We start from the raw sequence: 8,458 nt of genomic DNA, 5'->3' as shown, positions 1-8,458 counted from the left end.
AGTCATTTTCTGAGGGGAACTAGCTAACCTGAATGGTGTTGTTTTAGACACTGGGTGAAAGAGCAGAGTTGGTCGGAAGTTGATTTCTATTTCAGTCATTTTCTGAGGGGAACTAGCTAACCTGAATGGTGTTGTTTTAGACACTGGGTGAAAGAGCAGTTGTTCGGAAGTTGACTTCTATTTCAGTCATTTTCTGAGGGGAACTAGCTAACCTGAATGGTGTTGTTTTATACACTGGGTGAAAGAGGAGAGTCCAGGGGAGGATGTAGAGTGGGGCTCCCGAGTGGCGCAGCGGTCTAAGGCACTGCATCTCAGTGTTTGAGGCGTCACTACAGACCCCCTGGTTCGATTCCAGGCTGTATCACAACCGGCCGTGATTGGGAGTCCCATAGGGCGGCGCACAATTGGCCCAGCGTCGTCCGGGTTTGGCCGGTGTAGGCCGTCATTGTAAATAAGAATTTGTTCTTAACTGACTTGCCTAGTTAAATAAAGGTAAAATAAAATAAATAAAAATAGTCTGAGGGTGTTTGACATTGGCACTGACTGGAGAGATGCCGCTTTGGGGGTATAGAGATCCATACATAGGCTTACAGTATCATCGCTATACAGTATATCCACTACTTGTAACCAGAAGTGTGAAAGCCTAGTGGTTCACACTAAGAGCAATACCATAGAATTATATTATAGCGTGTTAAATATGTCTCTATGAATAGCAACTATTGTAATGAGTGGTCGTTGGTGGGCAGAATAAATACACTGTAGACTTAAATGGATATTAATTCTGCTAACAGCTGAGAAGCTGTGCTGTGGGAGAGAGAGAGAAAAAAAGACTCAGCCCTGCTGTAAGGGGTTGAGAGGTGAAAGGCTAACGGAGTGAACTCCAAGTCCTTACCCCGCTTCCTCCCCACTCCTTGTCACATCAGGGCTGAGTGACGGGATGGGGGGTGACAGTAGCGACTGTCCCCTATCTCCTCTCTCCGCCCCCATCCCCCTCCGCCCCCAACAGCAACCCTCGTAGGGATATAGGGTGACCTCCCATTGGGGCATGAAGGGGGCAAGCAGCCCTCAGCCTCCCTGGCTGTCAAAAGCACATCCAGCATCAAGCAGCATGTCGCCTGTCACCCTCTGGAGAAGACTATTAGGTTCAGTCCCAAATGGCACCCTATTCCCTACATAGTGCACTACTTTTGACAAGAGCCCTATGGGCCCTGGTCAAAAGTAGTGCACTATATAGGGAATAGGGTGTCATTTGGGACGCAATCTTAGTCTGGTGAATTAATGTTGACAGCTTGACAGCTGGTGTGTTTCGTGGCGCTTAAATCTCTATAGTTACTGGAGGTATCAGTGGAGGTAGAACTACTCTCTAGTGACAGGCCTTGATTACGGGTGCCGAGATTACAACTACTGTGTGGAGATTGGAGAACAATTCCCTTCCTGTGACTAGACTAGACCTGACGATACATTTCTAGAAAAAAGTATAGTCAAAGCCAACATATCTGCATCACTTAAATTTAGAGCCAATTAGTTAGAGACAACATCTACCCAATATCTAGTCAACATAATTCAGTAACTTGATAGATAGGCTACATGTTAAACATTCTCATAAAACGCATTCCAACCTTTATTAATCAAACAGTACTACAAATTGCACTGTATTGCGCCCAGAGTGGAAGTACCAGGATGTGTCAATCAAATGTCTCTTTAAATAATGGATGGAAGGGTGTGGCATTGTTCATTACAACACAGTCTGTACACACACACCTTCCTTCACAGTGATATTGCTCAATAAGCAGGTCCCCAGGTGTGGGTGGGTGTATGAACCTGCTGAACTGAATATGATGACAGTAATCAGTGTGGCTGTTGTACACTTGGGTTAATCTGGAACAACACACTCACTCACACACTCATTCACTCACTCATCCACTCACTCACCCACTCACTCACTCACTCACTCACTCACACACTCACACACACACTCACTCATTCACACACTCACACACTCACGTAAGCACACACTCTCACTCACCCACTCACACACTTACACACTCACTCACTCACATACTCACTTACACACTCACTCACTCACACACTCACGTAAGCACACATTCACTCACACACACACTCACACACTCACTCACACACTCACTCACACACACATTCACATATGCACACACACAAACACTCTGGTACGCACACTCACTCACACACTCACACACTCACAGATTCACTCACTCACTCACACACTCACACATTTACTCACTCACTCACACCCTCACTCACTCACTCACGTATGCACACACACACACACAGAAACACTCATTCAAACATCAACACCCAAAAACATAGATCCACACACACACTCACGTATGCACACACATAAACATGCTTGCAAGCACGTGCACACACATGCACCGTATACACTCATGCACTTTCATAAACATACACCCTTATGTACACATATGCACCCCCTCGCCTGCTCTTTTTCATAAACACACTGTACCCAGCTCTCATCATGACATTATGAACACACTCACACGTCTGTTTTACTATCCTTGTGGGGACCAAACAATTGATTCCCAATCAAAATCCTATTTTCCCTAACCCCTAACCATAACCCTCAACCTAACCCAAACCTTAACCCCTAACCCTAAACCTAACCCTGACCCTAATTCTAACCCTAACCCTAAAATAACCTTTTGAAGGAGACTGCGAAATGTCCCCACAAGGATAGTAAAACCAAACACACACACACACAGTCAACTACAGGAGTGTAACACAGTCAACTACAGGAGTGTAACACAGTCAACTACAGGAGTGTACACAGTCAACTACAGGAGTGTACACAGTCAACTACAGGAGTGTACACAGTCAACTACAGGAGTGTAACACAGTCAACTACAGGAGTGTAACACAGTCAACTACAGGAGTGTAACACAGTCAACTACAGGAGTGTACACAGTCAACTACAGGAGTGTAACACAGTCAACTACAGGAGTGTAACACAGTCAACTACAGGAGTGTAACACAGTCAACTACAGGAGTGTAACACAGTCAACTACAGGAGTGTAACACAGTCAACTACAAGAGTGTAACCCAGTCAACTACAGGAGTGTAACACAGTCAACTACAGGAGTGTAACACAGTCAACCACAGGAGTGTAACACAGTCAACTACAGGAGTGTAACACAGTCAACTACAGGAGTGTACACAGTCAACTACAGGAGTGTAACACAGTCAACTACAGGAGTGTACACAGTCAACTACAGGAGTGTAACACAGTCAACTACAGGAGTGTAACACAGTCAACTACAGGAGTGTAACACAGTCAACTACAGGAGTGTAACACAGTCAACTACAAGAGTGTAACCCAGTCAACTACAGGAGTGTAACACAGTCAACTACAGGAGTGTAACACAGTCAACTACAGGAGTGTAACACAGTCAACTACAGGAGTGTAACACAGTCAACTACAGGAGTGTAACACAGTCAACTACAGGAGTGTACACAGTCAACTACAGGAGTGTACACAGTCAACTACAGGAGTGTAACACAGTCAACTACAGGAGTGTACACAGTCAACTACAGGAGTGTAACACAGTCAACTACAGGAGTGTAACACAGTCAACTACAGGAGTGTAACACAGTCAACTACAGGAGTGTACACAGTCAACTACAGGAGTGTACACAGTCAACTACAGGAGTGTAACACAGTCAACTACAGGAGTGTACACAGTCAACTACAGGAGTGTAACACAGTCAACTACAGGAGTGTAACACAGTCAACTACAGGAGTGTAACACAGTCAACTACAGGAGTGTAACACAGTCAACTACAGGAGTGTAACACAGTCAACTAAAGGAGTGTAACACAGTCAACTACAGGAGTGTACACAGTCAACTACAGGAGTGTAACACAGTCAACTACAAGAGTATAAGTTACAGAGTGTGTCATATAAATCAACAGCTATGATGACCTCATTCCAACCCTCCCTCCACCCACTTTATTGAGGTCCAGATGCAAGAGGGCTTCACTGTTCACTCCTCCTGTAACAAAACACACACATGCATACATGCACACACACTTACTTACGGAGTCAAATACACACAGACACAGGCGCACATACACACACATACACACACTTAAACAATGGCCTGCTGTGTGCAGCTGTTGTTGTCTGAGACAGAGAGGCCATGCAGGTGGTGTAAACCTGTCTGCCAAGCCCCACTAGCAACACACCTGGCAAGACACCACACCGCAGACCACCACATGGCAATACACTTTTAGTTTAACAGCCATTTAAGATGTACTAAAGAAAGGATTTGGACTACCTCTTATGCATCTGCATAGAAATCTAATATACCTCCTTTTGTCACATTTGTGATTTGTAATAGCTTTAATACTATAAAAGTTTAATTTAGTAATGTGTGCATTTATTGATGTATGCACTGGCAAAGTGCGGAAGATTTATTGTATAACTTAAACAAATAACCACTTTAATGAATATATTTTTATTTAGCTTTTACCGATTTCCAGGACCCTTTTAGCAAAGAAGAGAAACCTTTCTAAATGTCCTCCTCTTCACTAAAGCACCGAAGTGCGCCAATATCACACTTCCACTCTATGTTTTATAAAGTCACTGACTGGCTCTTTATCTTTCCAGACTAAACCGATGACAGCTTTCCACATACTTCCATAGCCTTCTAATGGCCACCATCTTCCTCAAAAATTGGTTCATTATTGTCGGCTATCTTGGCCCTCGCCAAACAAAACCTAACCAGCATCCCTAAACTACCTCTCTCTCTCTCTCTCTCTCTCTCTCTCTCTCTCTCTCTCTCTCTCTCTCTCTCTCTCTCTCTCTCTCTCTCTCTCTCTCTCTCTCTCTCTCTCTCTCTCTCTCTCTCTCTCTCTCTCTCTCTCTCTCTCTCTCTCTCTCTCTCTCTCTCTCTCTCTCGCTCTCTCTCACACACACACACACACACACACACACACACATATACACAATAGCAGACAACCACAGCTCATAATTACCCATTCCATTCCTACTTGCAGAACCCTAAAACACAGACTCATGCATGCACGTATGCACACATCAAAAAATCCCATCCACAATAAATGAAGCCCAACAAATCATGACCTCACAGTCACACACACAGTCAAATGTAAATCCATTGGATTAGGATCTAAGTAGATCTAAAGCTTTGTGTGATCGTTGTTTTCCCACATACAGTCAACAAACCTTAACACAGAATGAGCTGTGTGTGTGTGTGTGTGTGTGTGTGTGTGTGTGTGTGTGTGTGTGTGTGTGTGTGTGTGTGTGTACTGCGTACATGCCTGCGTGTGACTAACTACATGCCTATAGTTTTGGTCTGTGGTACGCCTTATAACAGACAGTACAGCTATAAGACATGTTCCACTAACCAACCCTTTCCACTGTTCTAGTCTAGCCCGTTGTTCTAACCAATGACTGTTCTAACCCCAGAGTGTTTGGACCAGTTCATGCCAGGTTCCTTGCCCCAGGTCAGGCTGGCAGTCTAGTTCTGGGGTGGTTGGACAGGAACATGCCTTATTTTTTCCATGCCTATTTTATTTTTCCACCCAATGGTTCACTCCATGTTGGTTCTTGTCTTGTCTTGCTGCTAGCTGTTGTTTTCATGCTGGAGTTGTTGCTGCTGCTGTGTGTGTGTGTGTGTGTGTGTATGTGTGTGTGTGTGTTTGTGTGTGTGTGTTTTCAAGCTCCTCAGGAGGAGCTAAGAGGTGATCTCATCTGAATCACCCCTCTCCACAACATTGCATTTATCTGACCAAAATAGCCACCTCGGGTTGGAAAAACCCCACTCAAGACTACAGCCGCCCACAAAAATAGGCCAAGAGTTTCCAAAGCAGGAAGCTAGCATCTGTCCGTCTGTCTGACTGACTGTCTGGGTGTGAGTTGAGGTGGTGGTGAAGCTAGGTGGTTGAGTCTGCGTTATGAGACTGACAGACAACAGCTACAGCGCACAATAACTTATTATTTATTGATCAGGTTTCAAACTCTAGACAAACGCTTCATCATATGTTTCATGGATTGATTGCTGATGAGCTATTGATAAGTACTGACAATCTAGTTCAGGAATTTTCCTGAATTGAAACCTGCTTGAGCCTCAGTTCAATATTGTCAACTAAATGTATCACCATCATCATCATCAATAAGCTTCTATCACCCAGAGCCAGGTCTTCTTTCACCTCCACCACCCTCATCATCATCGAGCTTCATGTTTTGGCTATGAACAGGAGGGAAACAGTGCTTGCTTACATTACTGTCTGACTTTGCTTTGCCAACTCTCAGTGACTGAGGCTTAATTACGCCTATCCGCCCTGAGGGAGACTACACACACTCACACAAACATTAACCCTCCCCATCCTCTCTAGAACTCTACCGTGGAGGAGAAAAAAAATAGAAACGAGCTAAAAAAAAACACATTCCACTTCCCGTAAAACCAGGAAAGGGGCCGTGAGTCACTGTGCAGCCGTCTTAAACGGCCCTGTTCTGGTCAGGCGGCCACCTTTGAATGTCTCCGCGCGGTGCTTTTAACTTCAGTCGCTCCACTGCTCTACTTGCTCCAGTCAAGTGTAGTCGCCCACGCTCTCTAGCCATCCGTCCGCTTCCATCCCGCGATTTGTCCAACTGCCACTCCGTCTCCGACTATAGCGCTGCACTGTGGCGGTTTGTATTTTCTATCGTTTTTGTCAATGGTCCCTTGTTCTGTTGGCTCGCTCCAAAGTGCGCTACCATGATAAGTGTCAACTTCACTAGGCTACATCATATATAATTTACAAAGGAGATTAAAGTTTAAAGCGCCCATCGTGTAAGGAGGATATGCAAACAAAGTTTATCACTACATGCCATGGAAGATGATGGATGACCACTTAAAATAGACAATATGCACCTAAAGTTCAGCAATTGATCAGAAAATATCAATAGAGCAATGTATTTTCACAAACATTGCCAGCATAATCTGATCCTACTAGGCTACTGACACAGAAGACAGTAAACACATCAACCAGCCCACACTGAGTCCCAGCAGATATGCTATTGTCTGTAATTTAGAGTTCCAGTCCTTTACCCTTTATTTTCTTAGTTTAATGGTGCCAGGAAAGGCATTACGGTAAACGGAACCTGAAAGGAACTGCCAAAGAAAGACACTCTTATGGGAATAAGCTTCAGTAGGCTAAAACACACACACACACACACTCTCTCACACACACACACTCACACACACACACACACACTCTCTCTCTCTCGGAAGTACCCATGACTAGTATGACTGGAACCCCAAAACAGATCCAAACCCCCAAACAATAATGTATTATTTTTTTCCCATTCAACTCGCACGCACTTCCCTGAATCACTGATTAGTCAAGTCCAGCTGATATACCCACTTCATACATTCACAACATAGGCAACCCGTTAAGGAACCCAGTCAGGGTTCTGGCGAGGTGTCAACGGAACCTGGGTTCTATTAGACAACTGCAGCTGCATGTGACTGATTAAGCAGAGGGCTTCAGGTAGATCACAGAAATTGTTATGATGATTTCTGTTCATAATTAAGACCAGGGACCCGAGTGTGTGTGTGTCTGTCTGTGTGTGTATTTGTGTGTTTGTGTGTGTGTGCATGCGTTCCTGCATGTCTGAAATAAGATTTATGACTTGCCAAAGGAAAAATGTACCCCCTCCTTCCATCCATCCATACCTCCCCTGCTCAATGTTTCCCCATGATCATACCCCTCTTTATCTATTTTTCCACTCTCTCATTCCATTTCAGAGGATTTTATAGGTAGATTTATGTTCTTTCCCCCATGTCTCGCCCCATTGGGTTTTAATGATCACATGTCGAGCTCCCTCATCTGGCCAATGTCCTCCAGCTGATACCTTTAGGTTCACTTGGGGCCAGATTCCCAGACACAGATTAAGTTTAATCCTGGACTGGACTAAAAAACACACTCAATGGAGAATCTCAATTAAAAGTGTTTTTTAGTCCAGGAACAACTTTTCTCTGGGACAGGAAAACGTACAAACATACAGTAGGTCCTTTGAGTTCATAGTTACATATAGTAGGTTGTGTCTCTATCTTGACAGAGATGCTGTTCTAAACCCAGACAGACCCAGACTGAGACACATTCCCCCCCTATGATGGAGATATCCCACATGTCTGTACAACTCCCTGCCTGGACCTTAGTGCCTGCCTACACACCCACACTCAGCAGCTCCAGACCCCTAACCATGCACCCAAAGGGGACAATTGTGACTCAGAGCGACTCACGCATAGGCCTAGCACACACACATAAGAGCTGCAAACAAACACACACACACACACACACACACACACACACACACACACAGCTATGTCTTACTATACTTGTGAGGACTTTTTGGGGACCAACAATTGATTCCCTGTCACGCCCTGGCTCTGGGGACTCT

The sequence above is a fragment of the Coregonus lavaretus genome (assembly GCF_964263955.1).
Source record: "Coregonus lavaretus genome assembly, contig: HAP1_SCAFFOLD_224, whole genome shotgun sequence".
Taxonomy (NCBI): Eukaryota; Metazoa; Chordata; class Actinopteri; order Salmoniformes; family Salmonidae; genus Coregonus; species Coregonus lavaretus.
Note: the sequence above shows the minus strand (reverse complement) of the source record.